The following is a 17,073-nucleotide window of genomic DNA, read 5'->3' as shown; positions in this document are numbered from 1 at the left end:
AACAATCCAAAGGCCAAGGGAACCCAAATGCTGGTTCGATCCTGAACCATCCATCAGGCCTTTTTGAAAACTGGAAAACTGGTCTTTCCCCGCTTGTAAATGCTACACTTAATGCCCCTAAACAACTGTTACAAAGTTTTCTTTGAGATTTAACTAAGATTCCTGGGGATTTAAGATACTGGCTGCCAGATTGTTAAAATGTATTAATGTTTATAGTGATTATGATTAAGAGAACTAATAATAAATACTCACGTATACCTGGAACAGAGCCCAAATCCTACTGTTTCAAAAGAAAGACTCAGTGTAAAGCCATAGCTCTCTGGAAATCTGCACACAGGAAAATCTGAGACCCGTCTAGAGCCACACACAGGACTGCAGCTAAATGCCAGAAGCAGGCTAATCAAATTCTCTGGAGGCCTCTTGCAATGCTTTAGAAAGTGAAAAAAGAAAAAAATGGCTATGTTCATTGCACCTTTTGATTACTACCCATTTGCATAGGCTGCCTGTGTAAAAAGAATGCATTTCTGATTGCATCAAGCACAAACCAAAGAAAGAGTTGCAGCCAGAAGTCTCTCCTAAGTGCTACACAATTAGTTCCTAATGTGCTGTTGTGACGTGAAAGGCTGAATGGTAGCCAATCTCATCAGTCAGTCTACGGATGGTCCACTTCAATGGTGAAACCATCTTGCTGGTGAATGAGGCTCAGGTCAGAGATCTGATTCACTGCAGGCCCATTAGCTCTCCAGAACCCCACAGGTCACGCCTAGGATGGGGTCACACCCCCAAATGGGGTCACCGGTCCCGAGGAGCCATGTTCTTCCTGTTACTCTTCTGGCAAAGCCGTTCCTCGTATGTTTGCTTTAATCTCAAGCCTGTAGCACTGCTGGTACGTGCAAGGCACAGCCTGATCTCCGCTCTGATTCCAAAATTTCTCTGTCCCTCTTGAATCTTCTGGCACCTATTAATCCACTACAGAAGCCACGACAGAGGCTGCTGACTGCTTTGTTCCCAGCAGGAAAAAAAAAAAAATGTTTTCACACCTTCTGATAGTAATCTTAATACTCAGGTACCATTCAGGGTATCATTTTCCTTTCATGATCATAGAAGAGGTTTTCATTGTAAAATATATCTCATCAGAGAAGATGGTAAGGAGAGTGAAAATTACATGAAAAGAAGAAAACATACTTTTCAGAGTTAACGGGGTAAAAATCAAACTTAATCTAAAGAAACTTTTTTTGCTTAAAAAAACCTGAGAAACGGATGAACTTTTAAAGCTATTCTAATCTCGGGGGTATTGTGCGTGCCTTTTACAGGACAAAGTAACCTGTACCTCATGCATAATACCAGGGACTAGTAAGTGTTTACAAACTGTGCTGGATTGTTTAATCCAAAACGTTTCCCTCCTGCCTTAGGATTGTGTGTCTACATGAAGTTTAAAGGGCTTTTAAAGATAAGGAAGGCCAGCAAGCACCGGGGAGCCAATGGGGTGGCTTTTTGCTCGTTAACCTGATATGGACTGATGTACTGATAGCCAATCCAGGGCTGGAAAAGTGATGAAAGAAACTCCAGCAGAGAGAAAGTGTTAGTGCAATCCCCAGAAAAGACGATGGGCTTAAGCCAAAGGGTGAGACACAAAGAACAGTGAGAGAAAAAGAGCCTACTTTATAGTTTTATAATTTATCCACCACTTCTAAACAATTTTTTAGAGTGACAACCGGTCACTGGATTTGGAGTTAGAGGATTCTACTGGAGGTCTGAGGGACAAGTCTCCTACCTTCTCTGATTGCCACTTATTTGTTTGAGAGTCATTCACAGCTCACTAAGTGGCAGGAGAGCCACCTGCTTTTGGATAAGATTTGTTCACACAGCCTTTTATTGTATTTGCCCCCTAAACTGATAGAGTATTTTTGCCTTATTTTTACTTTTATTTTCAACAACTTTATGGTGGTATAATTGACATGCAATAAATTACTCACATTTAAAGTATTAATTCGGTAAGTTTTGACATTTGTATACACCTATGAAAACTTCACTGCTATTAAGAAAATGAACACATCAATCACCCCCAAAATGTCTCATGCTCCTTTAGTAATCTCTTCTTCCTGCCCCTTCTCATCACCTCTTCCCCCAGGCTACTGATCTGGTTTCCATCACTATAGATTAGTTTGCATTTTCTAGAATTGTATAGAATTGGAATTATATGGTATAGCCTACTTATTTTTTTTTGGTATGGCATCTTTCAGCGGGTATAATTATTCTGAGATTCATCCATGCTGTTGTGTGTCAGTAGTTCGTTCCTTTGTAGTGCCGCCGTATTCCATTGTATGGATAGACCACACTTTGTTTATCCATTCACCTGTTAATTAACATTTGGGTTTCCAAGTTTGTTCTATTTCAAAGAAAGCTTCTATAAGCATTCAGGTACAAGTGCTTCATTTCTCTTGGGTAAATACCTAAGAGTGGAATGGCTTGATCATATGGTGGGTATATGTTTAACTTTTTTTAAGAAATTGCTGAACTGTTTTCTAATGTGCTTGTACTATTTTACATTCCCACCTGCAGGATATGAAAGTTCCAGTTGCTCCATATCTTCACACTTTGGTATAATCAGTTTTAAAATAATAGTCATTTTGATTTCATTTGCATTTCCCCAGGGTTTAATGATGTTGAACATTTTTTATGTGTTTATTTGCATCCACATATCTTCTTTGATGAAATATCTGAAATATCAAAATTTTTGCTCACTTTTTTGGAGGGGGATTATTTGTGTTCTCAGCAGTGAGTTTTGAAAGTTTTTAAAAATATATTCTGGATATAAGTCCTTTATCAGATAAATAATTTGTAAATATTTTCTCCTAGTCTGTGGCTTGCCTTTTCACTTGCTTAACAATGCCTTTGGCAGAGCAAAAAATTTTAATTTTGATGAAGTCTAATTTGTCAGTTTGTTCTTTAGTGAATAGTGATTTGGGCACTGTATCTAAGAAACCCAAGGTCACAGAGATTTTCTCCTGTTTCTTCTAGAAGTTTTATGGTTTTGTGTTTTACATTTGTGTCTATAATCCAGTTTGAGTATATTGTTGTATGTGATGGGTGGGGGGGATTGAAGTTTTTTTTAATATGGATATCTATAAGCAGGTAGAGTTAACCAGATGAATGAAGAGATATATAGTCAGAAAAAAAAAAAAAAGAGAGAGAATTTCAGCCATATTGTGATAAGGTTGAAAACAAAAGAGGAAGTAAACTACGTGATGCTCAGAATGGTAAAATCACATGTAGTGTTGCTTTCTTCCACTGAATCTACCTAATGTATATGCTTTTGAAGTGGCTTTGGGATTTGTGAGTTTTTTAATTAATTGGATATAATTTGTAAAGTAAGTCAAGGACAAGTAATAGCAATGATGAACAATTCAGCAACTCAGAGAAGTGTTGGCTCCCATTGAATCAGAGAGTGGGCAACAAATGAAGCCATGGAAATTCTGGGAGGATAGGTTATACCAAAAGAAGAAAAAAGAAAGAAAAAGAAAGGGTTGTGTCGGGGAGTGAGAGTATCCAAAGTCTGGGACAAGTCATCCCTTGATGATTGTACTTGTAGCTTTGGCTGCTGAGTCACCATCAAAGGGACTGATTCAGGCTTGCAGAAGGTGAGATTTGAAAGAACAAAAGAGACTGTTGGGAACCAATAAGAGGTTCCTTACCAGGCAAGACAATTCCTCTCCTGCCTACCATTTGGACACCACCTTTCCCATGGCTCTTGGAACCTGGCATGAAGACAGAGCCACAGCTTGGCTAAAACTAACCAACAAGCAAAATAAGCCAATATGGATTGATTAATATTAACTACTACAAGGCATGTGACAGGTGCTATATTTGCTCTCCTGACTGAAAATCCCCCAAAGTTCACCCCCATGCTCTCTATCACTCCTACAACAGAGTAATGATGTTGCTCTAGTTTTTAGCTTCAGAACAAAAGATGATTATTCATTTCTTGGGTGGCACATGGGAAAATATAAAAGAGCAGAGGAAAAAGGCCTCAGGCTGAATCATCCTGGTCCCCTCTCCCTTGTCCTTACCCTGTTCCTGAGACAAGGGTTGCTATGGGACCTACTTGCAGACCTTGGGGAAAATTGTGTTCATTCTAAAGGTGAGGGGTGTGTGTGTGTGTGTGTGTGTGTGTGTGTGTCTCTGAATATAGAAGGGCATGAGGATGGCTAACACAAGATAAATTGATCATAGCTAAAAATCTCTTGTGATAAATCTTGCCTTTTTTGCAAGCCTAATTACATAGGTCATTTCTACCAGTAATGGAAAGTCACCAGCATTTATTGAGGACATAAATACCCTAGTATTTTCCTAGGCCTTTTATTTATGTCATCCCAATTATTCTTCATAATAGCCTGAGAGTCAGGTAATATTAACATTCTCATTTTACAGTGAAAATCACAGAAACTCCAAGCAACTAAATAACTCAATCAAGATCATATATTGAAATTGACAAGAGACACTTGAACCCAAGGTCACCTGACTCCAGAGCCTTGACTTTCAAATATAAGTACTACTTTCCATAGCCCAATACAGGTCAAATTCTGCAAAAACTCACACTGCAAGAAATTTAAATTATTTCAGAGTAATGGAATTAAATTTCTTTTTAAAGTTATTCAGACTATTTTTTGACAATGGGAAACATATTCATTACACAAAAGTTTACCTATATTATTTCTTTTTCTAAGGGTTAAAATTTGTTCATAAAAGAAATAAAAAGCCAAAGAGAAAAAGAAATCCAAAAGATTCTTTCTGAAATCCACCCATTTAATGATCCAAAAAAATAATAAAATAGAGCAAAATCATGGTTGGACCTAAGGGGCTTTACATCTGAACTTGACAATTCAATTGATCAGTTGTGGGTTAATGAATTAAAATTAAAATTTTTTCTGTGTGTCCAGGTTATTGGAAAGAACACTGAAGTAGGAACCAAGAGACCAAGGTCCCATTTCTGCCCCTACCCTGAACACTGTACAACTTCCTATAGGTCACTCCTCATCTCTGCAATCCTGTTTCCCATCTGTAAAATGAGGGTCGGAACTCCATAAGCCTTAGGACCCCTTCCAGCTTGGACATTCTGTGACAAGGGACAGGCTCTTGTTAGGGTTACAATTCCTGGTTTATTAGTTGATATCTTTGCAGGAGAGAGGGCAGATTTTTCACATCCTTCCCCAAATCCACCACTTCCAACAATCTAAGGTCAAATTTAAACTCTCTAAAGAAAGTAGAGAGCTCTACCTGGAGGGCTCATTTGTCCCCATCAACGGGTGTCTGGGTTCCCAGGTTTCTCAGCTGACATTTCCGGGATATGTGTCTTTGCCTCTTTGCAGCAACACTCTTTTGCACACATGGAGAAGTCTGGGGAAGATGGGTGGCTGCTGAGACACTTGGCTGGGCTATGATCTGGAGACAGTGGTCCATGCTTAGCTCTTTGCTGGCCAAACAGAATTTAAGAATCGAATAGCTTGCAGCAGGCACGGTTCATCTTTCATGGTTCGTCTGACATCTTTGTTTAGCAATGGCATATTCATTTCTTCGGGGCATTGTATCAAAAGAGTTTTGCGATCTTGTTTTTATGTCTCTCTCTGCCATTTCAATTGTGATTTGATTAGAAAGGCAATTTTGAGCAACGTCTCAAAATGGGGTGGGGCCACCCCAGACTCGGCAGACAGGCGAGGCACAAAGATATTAACCTTCGTATCTCCCTCCGCACCGGTTGTGTGCTTTCCTTGTGAGCAAGATGTGGACCAGTTGGATGGGCACGCCTATGTCTAACGGAGGATTCGAGAGAAAAAAGATACATTGGGAATTAAGCAACATGACATTTACATAACAACCGTTTACGATTTGGGGGGATCTAGAACAATGGAGAGAATTCTCAGCACAGGGCTCAGGTTTCCAGTGCAGGATTCCCAGGACCATTCATCAGAATCGTGTGGCTGAGACCTGCCACATCTGCTGAGAACTTAGCTCCACGTGTTCTCATTATGCTAACTTGGATGAGTTCACAAACAGTGGCTAGAGTTGGCATGCTCTTTTCCGGGTGCCACATGCTTGTCCATTTCCTTTTTGTCCATTTCATTGCAGCATGCAGCTTTCCTTCTATCTTGCTTTATTTCCTGCTGATTATTCTGGGCTACAAGTGGGAAGGGCAAAGGGCAGATGAAGAAAATAAGTTCACGATGAGTATCAGCTTTATCAGACCCACTGCCCCTGGTATGATGTTGTCTTGCATGGGAAGACCCATTTAAATGGGGTTTTATGGTATTAAAGATATAAATTGCTATCATTTTCAGCATGTGAACTAGATTTGTCATGAGAACATGGCCCCTGTTGGAGAGTTCCTCGTAAGCAGGTATTAAGGAGAGTCCAAGGGTGTGATTTCACACACTAGATAAACCACACTGTCTACGCCCCAGGGACGGAGCACTGAATCACTCCCCTTGCCCTCCTCTGCCAGGCCAGAGAGGCCCATAGGATGGTGCGATGAGATGGTTTATCTTCGCACCATGTGCTTCGGAAACAAAGAGCACCATTTAGCTCTTTCTCCTGCCCTTGAAGTCTGTATCTCTCATCGTTCTGATGCCTCAAGTTGCACTTCTCATGTGGGTACACCCAGCCCAGCAACAATGGGAAAGGCCCTGTTCAATAGCACACCAGGTTTCAGAGAATTTAATCGCATCACAAACGCTGGAACCTGGCTCAAAAAGTAGGAAAATGCCTTCTCAGGATCTGAAGAGCTTTTCTTTTCTCCATCAAGTTCACCTCAGTTTCAGAAGTTATAGCCAAGGTTTTTCTTTGGCTTGGTTTTGTTTGGTGCATAAGTGAGGGCAATCATCAGGCAACTCATTATTCAAATGCCAACATGCTCAGTGATAGAGACCTTATTTGATTTGTTTCAAAACATCCCTTCAGATGGGAGGCATGAAATTCGGCGGAGCGGCGAAAAATCCACTTGCTTCTTTCTTTTTCCCCTAAAAAACGTCTTGACTTCGTGATCTAGCTCACAAAATGAAAAAGAACAACACATGTGGGAAAGATGCAAGGTTCTGTAAAGGAATCAAAGATAAGCCAGAACCTAAAAGAAAACCTTTTCAACTGCCCAAGAGACACGGTGATGCTTATCAGACTCACTTGGTGAACTGAGTTTCCAGAGGAAAGTGTCGGATCCAAGAACCGCATCTCCAACTTTCTGGGGGAAAAGAAGGTGGCTCTAAATTTCCAACTGCTGGTTCACAGTATTTAAAAAATAAAAAATAAAATAAAATATTCCCAATAAGTGTATCTGCTAAACTTTTAGCAGCAGAAGTCCTTTTTTTTTTTTTTTTTTTCCTTCCAAGACCTACAAGAAGCTACTTTCAAATATAGTTTCTTAATTTGTGTTTTACTGCAGTGGGAGAGAATTGAATGTTGAAAATGGATACTCAAGACATTTTGGGCACAAGAATATGTGGGTATTCTCATTTTTCAATTTGATGATTTGTAATAAAGAGTTTAGATTATCTGCCAGGGTTACCATGTTCTTTAAAAATAAATACCACATCTGGTTGGTATATACTGATCCCTGGGAGACTTAAGTCTGATTGATATCAGCCTCCTAGTTGGTCAGTTGTCTGTTGACTCTTCCTCCTGTTTTATCCTTCATGTTGTATCTGTAGTCACTTTTCTATAATAAAAATCCTAATGATATTGCTTTTCTGAATAGTGATCCTCACTATTCCTTCTCCATGAACAGTTCCTAGTGTAGCAGACAGCCATGTTCATGGTCAGGTCTGCCCCCATGGCTCTCCTTGGCCTTCTACTCTAAAGATGTGGATTCTTTCATGCTCCCTGAAAACACCGTCCCGCGTACACCTTTACATGTGTTTTTCCCTCTGACCAAAATAGCCATCCTTGATGTGGCACCTGAAAATATGCCTTCTCTCCTTCAAACTCAGCTCAAAGGTCATTTCCTTCATGAACCTTTCTTGATTCCTCGAGCAGATTTAGCCACTCCGTCCTCTAGACTGTAGAGAGGTTACTGTTTTTAACATAAACTTTTGCTATCTGTTTGCTTTTCTAACTTTTCTCCTTTTGGACTATAAGTTCTTCAATTTAGGGGACTGTGATCTCACCTGGTATCTCTGGTCTGGCACATAGTAGGTGCTCAATAAGTCTTTGTTGAAATGGCTAGGGAATGAATGACCGTCAGTCTTTTGGAATCCTGACTATGGAGGGCAGAATCAACTCTTTATCATGCTTTCAACACTACATCTCTACTTTGACATACTCTTGTACATCATGATTTTTAAAGGCTTTTTATAGGCATGTTACAACTCTGTCTTCATTTTCGCCTCAGTGGATCAGGACCATTTTCTGAAGGGAAGGGAAGGGGGCATTTAACTGATATCCTTGCTGACTCTGCACCTAGCAGCTGTTAATATCTTATTAATGATTCGTGGAATGGACCCTGGTACAAGAATATGCAAAAAGGGTTGCTCTCTGCCAGGTTTTGGAAAAACAAGACCGTTGGAACGTGGGCCCTCCTGACTGTTTTGAAACACAAGAGATAAACACTTTTTTTCACTGATGAATGAACTGAGAAGCATTGACATAGACTAATACCTTGCAGAATTCTTTATGAATTTGTACTAAGGTGTCTTCTAAAGACAGAAGCTACCTACCTGGCCTCAGCAGGGAGTACGACTTTTGAGAATCCAAAGTATTTGGTGTCAGAGGCGATGGAGGCCACCTTGCTGTGCACGCCCGCCATAGCTACGTATTTCCTGCAAGTCACAGCCTGGGCTGTGCTGCTGGCCTTTTCGTTTCCCCTTCAGCAAAATGATGAGAACAACTTGGAGCATATGGAAGCATTTCCACACTGCAAGTTATTCTGAGGGGGAAAAACGTGATCTGCAAATTCTGTCAAACGAAAGAGGCATTACTAAATGCTACTACGATGTTCAGACACATCCTTGTATGTCAGAAGTGTCCTGCAGATGTTTTGTTTTGTTTTTTTGTTCAAATCCTCCATGGCTGCCACTGAGAAGGATGAAAAAGTACAAGAAGCTCGTCCCCCTAGTCACGGCTCCAGACAGAGAGAAAGACCCTCTTCAGTGGCTGCTTCTGTATCCTCAGCCTCATCATCAAGGGGTGCTTAATTATCCTCAAATAACCACATGTTGCAAGCAGCTGGATACCAGAAAAAAGGCTGCAAGAACACAGTCGTAGACAAGATAACACCTGAAGATCAGGACAAAACAAACAACTTCTTGCGAGCGTCTCTGTGCCCTTGGCTTGTCTTTGTCAAGGCTGACAGGGAACATTTCCATTCTGAGGCAAGGATTCCTCACGGAGGGTTTGGAGTGGGTCTATTTGAGTGTTTGAACATGAATGGGTGATGATGTGGGTAAAGGGAAGAATAAAGACAGCACCACTGTAAATGCCAGATTGATGGTTAGACAGAGGAACAGAATGACACTATTTCCCAAGAATGGATTCTTAACTCATTTCTTAACAGAATGAAATAGGATAGGGAAAATCCATTACAGGGAATATCAGTCCATCAACAGAAGATGGAGAGCAGAAAAAAGAAAATCTGCAGTTGTTTACTGATGGTGGGATAGAATTAGTCACCTAGCAGTGGACAGAGAGCCTCACTTTGTCGTAAGGCAATGGAATCTTCTCCAGGATATTAAAAGGGCTCGTTTCCCAACAGATCTACGGAAGAAGAAAAAAGTTCTCCAAAAATAAATGAAATTTACTCTTGTAACAGCTGTTTCCTTTTTGAAGCAAGAAGAATATAGTGTAAAGTAAAAATGGATAAAACTGCATCTATCACCCTGTAGGAGACACTCTTTATGAGTAACCTTAATAAAACAAAGGGAGCATTTTGCCTGTGTGTTTGGTTGTTTTAGACTTAAACAATATTTTAATTTCTGAGTGAAGAAGACACTGAAACAGAAGATTATATTAATAACTGGCAAGAAATTTGCTGTGAGTTATCACACGCTGCTAAATAGATTCAAAAGCAGATAAAGAAAGATAACATTTTCCTTTTTGAAAAAAAGCTGATTGCAGAGTATGAAGTACAGTTAAAGCCTGCATAGGAGAAATCATTTCTATGTTACAAAAAGGAGAGCATCTCCAGGAGTGGAATATAACTTGGTCTAGAGTTTTCCTGGTCTTATGACTGCTGGATATTTATGTGGCTATTAATTCTTTTTTTATTTTTAAAATTTTATTTATTTATTTTTTTAGGCCACACCATGTAGAATGTGGGATCTTAGTTCCCCGACCAGGGATTGAACCTATGCTCCCTGCATTGGTAGCGTGGATTCTTAACCACTGGACCACCAGGGAAGTCCCTGGATATTGATTCTCACAACAGCCCTACAAGATAGTCCTGTTGAGTGATATTTGATAGTTGAGGAAACTGTAGCTTAGGGAGATTAAATCACAGAACCGAGAGGCAAATTGGAGCAGAATTCTCACCCAAGCTGCCAGAGTCCAGACTCCCCATCTTGATCAACCAGTGACGCCCATCACAGGGCACTCTTGCTTCTTCCCAGTTTAGGGTTATTTCTCACAACAAATTAAAAAACATTGTCTTCATCTGCAAATATTTACACCTAATTTAAAAATAAGCTAACAGATTGCATGGGTTCTGGTACCAATTCCAACATGGGGGGTGGTTTCCTCACAACTCCACCAAGCAGCTCTTGGACACCAGCTGAGTGTCCAAGAATTCAACTCAATTCTGACACTATTCGCCCAGAGACAGCATCAGATTCCACAGGTTAAGGGCTTGGCCCTACGAGACTGCCCCCCATCTACTTCAGACACCAGCTGCTCGTCCAGGTCGTCGCCTGTGCCTCTGGGCAAGTAGCTACGGATCGGAGGTTCCCTCGACCTCCAGCTTGGGTTGGATTAATTTGCTAGAGCAGCTCACAAAGCTCAGAGAAACATTTGACTCACTAGATTATCAGTTTAGTATAAAAGGATGTAATTCGGGAACAGCCAGATAGAAGAGATGCCCAGGGCAAAGCATAGGGAAAGGTCATGGAACTTCTATGCCCTCTCCAGGCACCCACTCTCCCCATGAAATCCCAACCCTCTAATCGCACTGCTTGGCTCCACTGGCAACTAGCCCCCATCCTCGAGGGGGGTCCAAAAGTCACCTCATTAACATAGCCAAAGACGCCTTTACCCCTCTCATCACTGAGGAAATTCTAAGAGTTTTAGGAGCTCTGTGTCAGAAATAGGAATGGAGACCAAATATATATTTCTTATTATAACTCACAATATCACACATATCAAAGAGAATTAATATCTAAATGAACTCTGGCTTATGGAAGTTCACGATGTTTCTACAAATAAAATGGTAACAATGATGGCTTAGCAAGTGAGACTCAAAGTTCCACCTGTCCTAAGCTTCACCCAGGCTAATTCTTTGCTTCTTTTCCTTTCCCCTCAGATTCTTTCTGAAATCTGCTGCCTTCTGTATCTGCTTGATGCAGTAAAGCGCACTAAAACCGAAAAACAAAGTAACTTTCCTTGTGTTACGAATAATATGGATGGTTTCATTCCCTTCATTGTATGTCTGTTTCCCATAAATTGGCTTAGGAGAAATGAATTTAGCAGGAGGAATGTCCATTGGTAAAACAATTTAAAACGTATAAAAGCAAATTCAATGAGTACATTTTAAAATAGCTTCTGAATTTCAAAAAAAAAACGCTTTCAGATTTTACATAGAACAAATGACCGTTTATGAACTAAGTCATGTCAGATACACTTGGTTTTCCTAAAATAAAGGATTGAGTTCAAGTTTACAAAACTCCTCATTTCACTTTTTAATATCCTCTTACCTTTGTGTAATTTCAAAATTTCTATAAAGTTTTAAATCTTTCATTAAGGTCTGATGATTTCATGTCCAGCTTATCATGTTAGACATGTTTTTTAATTTTTATTTTATATTGGAGCATAGCTGATTAACAATGTTGTGTTCGTTTCAGGGGTACAGCAAAGGCATTCTCCACTTTATTCTCCTTCTCAAGGCTAGATGTTACCATAATGGTTAAGAATTTTCTTTCAGTTCTCTGCAATATAAATTCTGATGCTCCTTTGTCGAGCTCTATCAATGAATTCAAGTCTCAATGAACCTGCACCCGAATCAGAAATCCCAAACCTCCTTTCCAAAATTATTTCAAAATGCTTCCTAATAGCAAATTTTAATTTACACAAAACCAGTATCCTGATGGCTGCACACTTAGACCATGCCTATGCATTCTTTTTGGAGTGTTTTTCAATGTTGTGGCTCCTAAGATACACGTTTTTTCCCCTTCTTTCTGCAAATTATACTGATTCTGTAATGCCCAAGAAAAGTCTGCCTTTTCCTGGAAGACATTTAAACAATTCTGACTCATTTTCATCTTTCCTCTTCCTGAATTCCTACAGGACTCCAATGGTTGACTGGCATACCAGAAGGCAAATCTTTACAGACTCAAATTAATCGACAGCTCCATCTCTCGCCCTAAGGACAGTTATTGGGGTTTCTCTCTCCCCACCTCTTTTGTCTTCACTTCACACAAGGATTTCATGGCCAGGAGTTTAGTTACTTTACCGATCTTTTGTGAACTATAAGTGTGTTCAAACCAGTCCTCCCCAAGATGTGCTACTTTGGCATGTGGATTATTTTGAGCTAAAAGCAATGGAGATTCTGCGGACTCAAGAGAACCAATGCCCGTCTCTTAACTACCTAGAAGAATTTAAATTGGGGATTTTTCCTAGAAAAAGAGCTATTACCAGAGATAAATTTTATCTAAGTGGCCCCATCTATATGGCAGGACAAGCATCTAATTACCAACCATCTGCTTTTCTTATCATCCTGTGAATGACCCTCCTATCTTTGGAAGTCCCAGGCCCCTTTCCCATTCCTTAGCTCAGTATGGCATATCGACTTCATTTTACCTTTCTATCTTTGAATCTCTCATGTATGTGGGGTTCTCATATAGTTTTCTCCTGTTAATCTGTCTCCTATCAATCTAATTCTTAGACCAGCCAGAAGAACGTAGAAGGGTAGAGGAACATTTTCTTTCCCAGGCAGGAAATGTTAATATCACATATTTTGGTAGTAAAAATACACCAATTTGTAGCAATTTAGTGTTGATTCACCAGTGCCAGACCTACCATCTCAAAGGTCCTTGAAGGCTGAGGCTTCCTTTGATGTTCCCCCAGAAGGACATGCTGGTTGAGTGAGAACCCTGTTGTAAGAGAGAGAAAGAGCCGTATTGTCTTTGAGGCAACGTCTGATGGCTCTAAAGCTGGCACAGCCTGACTCTGTTTTTTTTTGTTATTGTTGTTATTTGCTTTTTGTTGTTTTCACTTTTTCTTTTCCTTTTTTTTTTGGACTTTCAGAATCTGGGAGAAATCATTCATCCATATCTCTGCTTTTAAAAATAAGAATAAAGGTGATAGAGTTGAACAGAGTGATATATTTACATATATATATATATATATATATATCTATAAATCCTGTGGGACTGCACATTTGTCACAATGTGGAAAACCATCTACATCAAAATAAGGAAGGATAATATAAATAAAATTCTGTATTGTTTTCAATGTGGTTGTTTATTATTTAGTAGCTTTGAGGGCTTTAGTCTCTCAATATTCAACAGGTATGTATTAAGCACTTATGTGTACCATGCAGTTTTCTACGCACTTGGGGGTAGAATAGTGAAGAGACACATGACAAATCCCTTTTCTCATGGAGTTTATCTTCTAGGGAGGGGAGTTACACAACAAACAAGGTAGATAATTAAAGTGCAGAGCACAGCTGATGGTGGTAAGCGCTGCAGACAAGAAGTAGGGGGATCATGTTGAGGAAAGACAGCTGCAGTTTTAAGGAGACGTTTGGGAAAGACCCTATTGAGAAGGTAATGTTTAATGAAGGTCCAAAATGGATGAAGAAGCAAAATCAGTCAATTCCTGAGAAACAAGCATTTTGGTAGAAGGGCAAAGTAAGTGCAAAAACTGTGATGCACGTGTCTGCCTACCATAAGCAAAGAATCACAACGAGACCTGCATGGCTGGGGTGGAAGTAGTGACAGAGAGACCACCAATATGGAAGGAAACATAAAGTTAGAAGGACCAGAAGGTGTAGAGGCTCCTAAGCCACTGTAAGGTCTTCAGCTTTCACCTGAAAGAGTTGATAACCCACTAGAGGATTTTCGGTAGAGGAAAGATAATCGGGCTTAGGTCTTATCAACAGCAATTGTCTGGTTACTGTATTCAGAATGTTAAATAAAAATTAAATTAAAAAATTAAGATTTCAAATTTTAAGGACTACACTGGGTAAAGCAGTTGAGGTAAGGGGTTTGGGCTGGAAGATCTAGTGTAAGGGATTGAGGAATAAATAGAAAGAGTAGTCAATAACTTGTGTCTTACACACTTTAATCTTACAAATGAGCATTCTCCTCTATCCATTCATCTCAAAATGTCATTCTGTGGTTGGTTATAGACAGTTGGGGGTACAGAGTCTAAATATTATGTATCTCAGTTTCATCAAACTTCTGATGTCAACATTCCACTTTCAGATGTAAATTTGGGAATGAGTATGTTGAAGATTAACATTTAAAATGAAAAGGAAGGAATGATTTTTATCCCAGCACGTGGTGGGAGGTATTACTACAAAATGACTGGAGATTTGATGTATCGATCGTTGTTAACTTTATTAGTGATAGATTTTTAAAAAGCATTTTTGGGGCTTCCCTGGTGGCGCAGTGGTTGAGAGTCTGCCTGCCAATGCAGGGGACATGGGTTCGAGCCCTGGTCTGGGAAGATCCCACATGCCGCGGAGCAGCTAGGCCCGTGAGCCACAATTACTGAGCCTGCGCGTCTGGAGCCTGTGCTCTGCAACAAGAGAGGCCGCGATAGTGAGAGGCCCGCGCACCGTGATGAAGAGTGGCCCCCGCTTGCCACAACGGGAGAAAGCCCTCGCACAGAAACGAAGACCCAACACAGCCAAAAATAAATAAATAAATAAAAAGAAATGTACTAGGAATTTGAAAGATTAAAAAAAAAAAAAAAAAGAAAACAAAAATGTTATTTTAAAAAAAAAAAAAGCATTTTTGTTTCATGGACTACAATTTAATTAGATTAGGCCAAGTGTTCCTCTATAATAAATGAACCAGTTCTTTGAGAAGAAGCCAATGGGGGTAGAATCTCACCAGTCCAGAATTTCTAAGGAGGAGGTTTGGGCAGAATCATTGTTAATCTAGGCCTTTAGATCCTCCAAACATGTGATGTGAGTTACCAGTGAGGGCACTAAAACTGTAAAGTGAGTTCATGGGTTTATCAAGTTAAATAAAGGTATTTATTGATTCTATAACTTGAGGGCTATGATGCCAGGTAGCTAATTGTTCTAATTTATTCTTCCTCAACTCTTCATCAAAATGTCCACAGAATCTACAAGGAAGTATAAAGTTGCCAAAGCAGAGACCCTTAGAGAACTTATTTATAATTTTCCCTCATCTGAAAGCAATTCAAAGAGTTACATGAGTAATGGATGGGATTGAAAACCTTTCTGAAGCTGCCACATGTTCCTTTTGAAAGAGAAGACATAAGAGGGCATCATGTGAAGCAGACAGGAAGGCACTCACACCTGCATCGCTGCATCCCACAGACATGAAAAGTTAGTAGACCAAAGAGCCCTGCAGAAACACTCTAATCTGGGAGACAGCCACTCTCTGAGGCAGCCAGTGACAACTCCCCATCCCCAGTTCCACGTCACAAGTATATTCCTTCCATTACCCATTTGGAGAGTACAACCCCCATGCATGCAAAATGGCAGAATGAGGAAGGGCATAGGCAATGACACATTGCTTCATGGAGTGAAAAGATCGTTGAGGTGCAGGTGGACACAGGAAGAACTAGAGAAAAGCATGGTCGGGAGATTGTAGTTGTATCTAACTTTTATGGCAAAGATTCATTCACTGCCCCCTGGTATGAAGGAATAAATTATTTAATCAAAATGACAAGGCTAAGCTATGGGAGCAGAGGACTATTGTTATTTTAGCAGAGCCACGTGGACCATTACTCTATAGCTTTTAAATTGGAGTAAGACTTGGTAGAAAATAGGCTCCTTGGGGACTTCCCTGGTGACACAGTGGTTTAGAATCTGCCTGCCAATGCAGGGGATACAGGTTCGGTCCCTGGTCCGGGAAGATCCCATATGCCGTGGAGCAATTAAGCCCCTGCGCCACAACTACCGAGCCTGCGCTCTAGAGCCCGCGAGCCACAACTACTGAGCCCACGAGCCACAACTACTGAAGCCCATGTGCCTAGAGCCCGAGCTCTGCAACAAGAGAGGCCACCGCAATGAGAAGCCTGTGCACCACAACAAAGAGTAGCGCCCACTCGCCGCAACTAGAGAAAGCCTGCGCGCAGCAACGAACACCCAACACAGCCGTAAATAAATAAATGAATAAATAAATAAATAAATAAATAAATAAAATAAATTAAAGAAAAAGAATATAGGCTGCTTAATAAGGAATAAACATCAGGTTTGCCTTGGATGGCCCACGGTGCCAACTGTCAGGAGGATGGAGGAAAGCCTATAGAGTTGTGAGAAGGAAGAGGGGACAAGTGTTTATTTTTTTTAATTAAAATTGATATGCTTAACAAAATTAATAAAAAAGAAAACAATTAAAATGAAAATAGAGGCACGGCGCATGAAAACATATGTTAATGTGCCAAAGCACTTTTCAGAGGCAAATTGATGCCCTTAATAGTATCATTAATACAAAAAGAATAAAATAAATAAGCTGAGCATTAAATTCAAGATATTTAAAAATACACAACAAAATAAGCCTAAAGCAAATGCATCTAGAAAATAATAAATTAAAAAACTGATGAAATAGGTAATAGAGTAATAGTCAATTGGTAAATCTAGGAACTAGTTCTTCAAAAAAGACAACCAAATAAACTAAAAGACACATTTTGAACAAGTTTAATCATGGGGGGAAAAGAGAGAAAGACACTCAAGTAGCCATA

Source organism: Balaenoptera acutorostrata, chromosome 7 (genome assembly GCF_949987535.1).
Source record: "Balaenoptera acutorostrata chromosome 7, mBalAcu1.1, whole genome shotgun sequence".
Taxonomy (NCBI): domain Eukaryota; kingdom Metazoa; phylum Chordata; class Mammalia; order Artiodactyla; family Balaenopteridae; genus Balaenoptera; species Balaenoptera acutorostrata.
The sequence above is the reverse complement of the archived record's forward strand: the minus strand, read 5'-3'. Positions refer to the sequence as shown.